The sequence below is a fragment of the Dendroctonus ponderosae genome, unplaced genomic scaffold (genome assembly GCF_020466585.1).
Source record: "Dendroctonus ponderosae isolate FM_Combo_2020 unplaced genomic scaffold, Dpon_F_20191213v2 Dpon_F_20191213_5, whole genome shotgun sequence".
Lineage (NCBI taxonomy): Eukaryota > Metazoa > Arthropoda > Insecta > Coleoptera > Curculionidae > Dendroctonus > Dendroctonus ponderosae.
The window spans coordinates 14,114,303-14,120,445 of NW_026018715.1; the positions used below are offsets into that span (position 1 = coordinate 14,114,303).

The 6,143-nt window shown below is 40.1% G+C and overlaps 1 protein-coding gene across 1 annotated transcript in view; it reads right to left on the minus strand.

Moving 5' to 3' along the window:
- Window positions 1-6,143, minus strand: part of LOC125504585 (octopamine receptor beta-3R-like) — a 71,334-nt gene that overhangs the window by 1,242 nt on the left and 63,949 nt on the right. The gene's annotated exons all lie outside the window — the stretch shown is intronic.

Here is a 6,143-nt window from a genome sequence, read left to right on the forward strand (position 1 = left end):
CGAAAGTCTATCTCTGTTGATGAAACTTGATGTTTAAGTTAGACCGGGAAGGTGAATCGAATTTCCAAATCCTGCAATTTATTTGATTTGTGTTTAACTGGAACCCAACCTTTTTTATAAGAGCCAATTTAATTGGTTGTGGGGTTTAAATGCTTTTCCTGTTTTCTTCTGGGCGAGTTCGGCGACGCCAGAATGCACACATCAAATTTGTCTATCCCTGTCCTTGTCGGTGCACCCGCACAGCGCAATAAACAAAGCGAGACAAATTGATCGCTCCAGCTGCGTTTCTCTCCCGTCGGAATATGCCTGTTCTTGTCTGCAGCATTGCGTCAAACCGCCAAAGCGTTGCAAGGGCATTGCCAAACTGCCCTGGACCTGATTTTGGTTGCACTTTTAGTATTTTTTAGGCTGTTTAGTTTTTTGAAAAAAAATCAGTGTTCATTATTAAACGGGTTTTTTTATTGAAGAAGCGATTAGCACAAGTATGACCATCAAAGGCTCATCGTTACAATTAAAATCCAGAAGAAACCAATTCAATAAGAGATATACTTTCGAGGCCATTCCTTGAAACTAATAGATTTGTCGGGTTTTTAAGCCGTCGTTCGGTAGAATTTCTTCCTGCGTGCTTGCGAAACGTCAGGAAGAAATTCTACCGAACGACGGCCTAAAAACCCGAAAAACCCATTAGTTTCAAGAAATGCCCTCGAAAGTCTATCTCTGTTGATGAAAGTTGATGTTTAAGTTATACCGGGAAGGTGAAACGAATTTCCAAATCCTGCAATTTATTTGATTTGTGTTTAACTAGGACCCAACTTTTTTTATAAGACCCAATTTAATTGGTTGTGTGATTTAAATGCTTTTCCTGTTTTCTTCTGGGCGAGTTCGGCGACGCCAGAATGCACACATCAAATTTGTCTATCCCTGTCCTTGTCGGTGCAGCCGCACAGCGCAATAAACAAAGCGAGACAAATTGATGCTCCAGCTGCGTTTCTCTTGCGTCGGAATATGCCTGTTCTTGTCTGCAGCATTGCGTCAAACCGCCAAAGTGTTGCAAGGGCATTGCCAAACTGCCCTGGACGTGATTTTCGTTGAACTTTTAGTATTTTTTAGGCTGTTCAGTTTTTTTGAAAAAAAATCAGTTTTTATTATGAAACGGTTTTTTTTATTAAAGAAGCGATTAGCACAAGTATGACCATCAAAGGCTCATCGTTACAATTAAAATCCAGAAGAAAACAATTCAATAAGAGATAGACTTTCGAGGCCATTCCTTGAGATTAATAGATTTTTCAGGTTTTTAGGCCGCCACACAACAGTGTAAGCGTTCAAGCAAATCACTTCTGAAGATGCAAGCTACTCGTGCTTGCGAAACGTCAGGAAGAAATTCTCCCGAACGACGGCTTAAAACCCCGAAAAACCCATTAGTTTCAAGAAATATCCTCGAAAGTCTATCTCTTTTGATACTAACCCACCTTTTCAGGCCTTTTCCTTAAGGAAACTGAGCTTGTTGGAAATTCCTAAGCGTATATCAGCCTGTTAACCTGAAAGGTTTTCTTTGTCGTATCTCAAAGCACGAGTTTGAGTCTCAAATAGTGAACGTATGGGCAATTTTGCCTGCTAAACTACATCGGGCTGCAAGATATTAGCGATTATGTTTGCCAGGGAAATTGGTTTGCAAGTTTCAGCTTAATAACAGCGGAGTTTATGTTTGCGCAAATTCATAAACAGCAGGTGATGGCTTCGGAGGCAAAAGTCTTCAAATGCCCATTGAAGCGCTAAGTTAATAGCAATTTTCGGTAAAAATTAACAGTTGATTTTGTGCCAGAGCAATGTTTAATGTGTGTTATTTCAATTGGCACGTGGAAAGAGCAAAGGGGCCGATTAAGGTAAAAGGATTGATCGAGAGGCAATTTACGAATGCGAAGAGTGAGGCCCTCAAGAAGGCTTTAGTTGAAAGGGAATATTGACCTACCCTTACAGACGTTCTTTATTTGCTCGTTTCTTCGGATAAAGGCGACGAACCAATGATTAGGGCATAATGCCCTTCTGCGGGAGGACTGAACGAAACACTTTGTCCAATAGTTCTAACAATGCGGTCTTTCTATTTAATTTTCGGCTTTTGCACGCTAACCGCCACGTTCAAACAGAGAGGAAAAAACGAGTAACTCGCTCAAAGCAAGCGGCGAGTGCGGCTCATATTTTCCATATAAAAGCGGTTTCTCTCGCTAATAGAATATTAATTACTAAATGGGAGCCCAGTAAGTCGGTAAACGAAACTTTGAGCTGCAAAAGAGTGGAACTTGCGACAAGTTTCCGGCCCTCCACGTGCATATCATCTCAACTTTCATAGTTGGTTCATTATCGTTTGATGTTCCATCGCCAGGCGTTGCTCCTTTGGGTTAAAATTCCTTTAAACTATCGGGGTTTTTTTCCTCAGCGAACGCAGAGCTTCAGTTTTCCGGTTAATTATCATTGTTGTTTTCCCCAAAGTTCTTCGCCAATATTAAACACGGCGAGTAATTAATACGGCACTTAAAAGCTGCAGAAGATTGAAGCAAGTTGGGAAACTGGGAAACTCCACGTGTATGCCGGTGTAATTAAATATTGCAGGTAATTCAAGATTGGAAACTTCCGAACGTCTATTCATTTGCTGAATTTATCGCCAGTTGCGTAACTTTTCCAATCGGGGCGCGTTTTGAGCAATTTGATTTGTCGCGCGCAATTTTTCACCGATTAATTGAGTGAATGATGAATGATCGGCCATGTTTTGCTGCGAATGATTGGTTGACTTGAAGGTGGAAAATTGCCAGAGTTTTCCGCAGAACTCCAAGCCTTGAAAGGCGTTTTAACTAAGAACGCGATGCTGATGAATGAGGACATGAAGTTCGCAATGGAATTCGATTAAAATTTACTCTGTTTGCCAGTTTTACAAGTTTGTAAGTACGATTCGCTGAGAAAATGAACATTCGCTGCAGATAATGAGGCGAAACAGGATTAATCAAGTGCAGTTTTCAGAGTTGGCGAAACAATGATCAAAGTCGAACGCGATAGCATTTGGAGGGGTTTTTTCAAATTGATTTTGAGGTGTTTTTGAGTTCAGAATCATCTTTTGGATGCTAATAGGAGTGATGGAACAAAATTCTTGCAACTTCCACTTTAAAGCCCTAATCAAAGGAAAACTTTCAGCTTCTTATTTCAACCAGCAGCTTAAACAGATTTGCCTTTCAACTTTGCCAGCACACACGCCGAAGGGTGGCTCTATGTGGGGTTTGGGCCAAATTGAGGCTCTAATTCGTTTTCCTTAGCTAATGTGCATAGATACACATAATGCTGCCACAAGTGGGGTTTCATTTGGGAAAACTTTGACTTAGAGCCGATGGGTTCCGTTTTTGAGTTTCACCAGTTCGGTGCAAGCTGATGCACGGAATTGATGAGGAAATATGCCTTTAACATTTCCAGGATTGTTTCCATTAGGCCAGGAAAACTTGGGTGAGGATGAATGAAGTCGTTATGTTCTGTAATGAGTTTCAATTAGCATTTAGAGCACACTGAGAGTTTTGCACTGACTTGAAGAAAGCCAACATTTGCTGCAGATAATGAGGCGAAACAGGATTGAACTTCTGTGCAGTTTTGCTGCAATTTAAAAACTTCAAGTTTTCATAGTTGAAGCGATCGTCAAACTTTCCAACTGCGACTTAAAGGTAGGACGAGATTGCACAAACATTTTCGGTTTTTCGCCAATTAGTTGCGATAGTTTTGGTCTGGGGATTTCTGTTGGGCAGGTGCAAATGGTGGACATAACAAGCCTCCACTCGCATAATTTGCCTGATTTTCTTCATTAACTACCGAACGCCAATAGGGCTGGAGTTTATTTGTACGATTTTACGGTGTTCAGCCACGCGACTTTTCCAATTTCGCCAGAAACTCACGTGAAACTTCCACAGAGCGATGGAATCCCAATTAAGTGCAGACGGACAGCGGTAGCGAATTTCTGAATAAGTTTGAAAAATCGCAATTTCAGTTTGTTTCCTCCACATGCCGCCAATCTGACTGGGTAAATTGCGGATGAAAGATCGACTTTAGATGATGCTTTGGCAAAATCAGGGCGTTCGCTCCCACTCCTAATTATTAAACAATAAATCACGGCGGAGCCTTTTTAATTTCCTCCACCTTAGCGGCAGCTTCTTTAAAGGAAACCCGCCTTTCTGCCTCTACCTGGCCGGATTCTGCACGGAGACCGATTTGTAAAGTTTCATTTGTCATCCTGAGCAAATTCTTAGCGCATCCAGAAGATTGGAGCCGTCTTTGATTAGCCACTAATATTGGGCAACAGTTGAAACCCGTGGCTCTCAAATAGAGCCTTAAAATGCACCATTAATTAACCCGTTATTAGAGCTTCAGCGACCCAAACTAGCCGAAAAGTGTTCCATTCTGGGTTTTATGTGTTTCAGCCAAAGGTGAAGCGCAAATAAGTGCTTAAGACTGATCGTTTCGGTAGCATTACTTTACCCCGAATGGCAGAATATTATGGAACTTTTGAGGGCATCGAAGGAATCAAATCGGTTTGGGAATTTTGCACCAAACTTCCAATGTTCACGCGTTTACTGCATCGGTTTAGCGCGCCGCTATTAAACGTTCCGGAGTCCTTGTTCCAAATCTCTTCATTTTATGCGTTTCTGGCTTGCGATTGTCGCCAAAGTTTGTGAGTTTAGCTCAAGTTGGGCTCATCGAGGATGCGAAAATACAAAAGGCGAAACAGCGGCAATTTGAAAAAACTGGCAATTGATGAAAACTCGGTTCATTATTCATAAAAATCAAAGCGGCACATATTCAGGTGGATTCAACACTGTTAAATCCGCCTATAAGTTCATACATTTTAATTGAAAAGTCCGCTTTGCGGGGTTTGGGGCGTAACTGGATCCAATTTTCCTGGCCTTAATTAGGATTTATTTGCCTTGAAGTTTTTAATGAAAAACTTGATTAAATGCAACTCCCCACCCGCCCTCCAAGAAATTTCATTTAAGTTCGACGCAGAAAAATTTGCAAAGTGGAAATATACACGTTCTCTTCGCTTAGTTAGTCTACTTTAACTCGATCGAGGCGATTGTTTTCGAATCAACTAGAGGCCGAAGACGTAGACTTCAAGGTGGATCAAAGAGTTTGCTCACTCACTAAACTGAATCTGTCTGGAACATTCCGGGGGCGGAAAATCTCCATTTTACTGCAAAATTTGTTTGCAACCTTTCAATCGCATGGAACATTTTAATAATAAATTTCTCGTTCAACTTGAGGCGACATTGAAAAAAGTAAAACCCTCAAGTTCCCAAAATTTTAACATGGATTTTTGCTTTAGGTATTTGATATTTAGGAAGACAATTGCAAAAATCAATGCTTTCAAATGAAATTAAAGCCACTATGTAGAATTTTGAAGGTCCAAGTCTATTTTTCCTGTTTTGTACAGAGTGTCCGCAAATAAATCTAGCCAAATTTCGTCCTAAACACATCAGACACACGGCATCAAACACTTTTTTTTCTCAAATTTTACGATTGGAATTATGCTTCGTTTATAAGCATCAACCTATTTTTTCCTTGGGGAAAACTAAAAAATAACCAATCCGACCACTGATTAAAGGAAACTGCCGAAAGTTAAAAATTTGCACAGTTAAAGCGTCAACCATGTACGATTAAGTAGAAGAATTTTCATACAAATCTCCATATGTTTTTACCGGTCAGATCAGATTTTGCCGGACTCTCGAAACTACAAAAACTGTCTACATTTCCATGAATTTCAAAAAAATTCCATGTTTTGGAGGTTCAAAGTGTAGAACGCTTTGTTTTGCCTTCAGTAGTATTGGACAGACGACAAAATTGGGCACCAAAATTAACCAATTTTTGGTTTATCTAAGTGCAATTTTATGCAGCAGCAACAGCTACAAATAAGGCATTTTTCAAACGTTATTCATTTCGATTTATTTAACTGACTGGGGTGTATTTGTAATTATATTCTTATCTTTCCTGGGTCTCAGTCAAAGTGTGAACTAAAAATTTTGAATATCGTTTATTTCATAACGTTTCGGCGAGACAACAGCGCCATCATCAGATTTAAAATTTACACAAACTCATAATTGGTAAACATTACGTTCTTT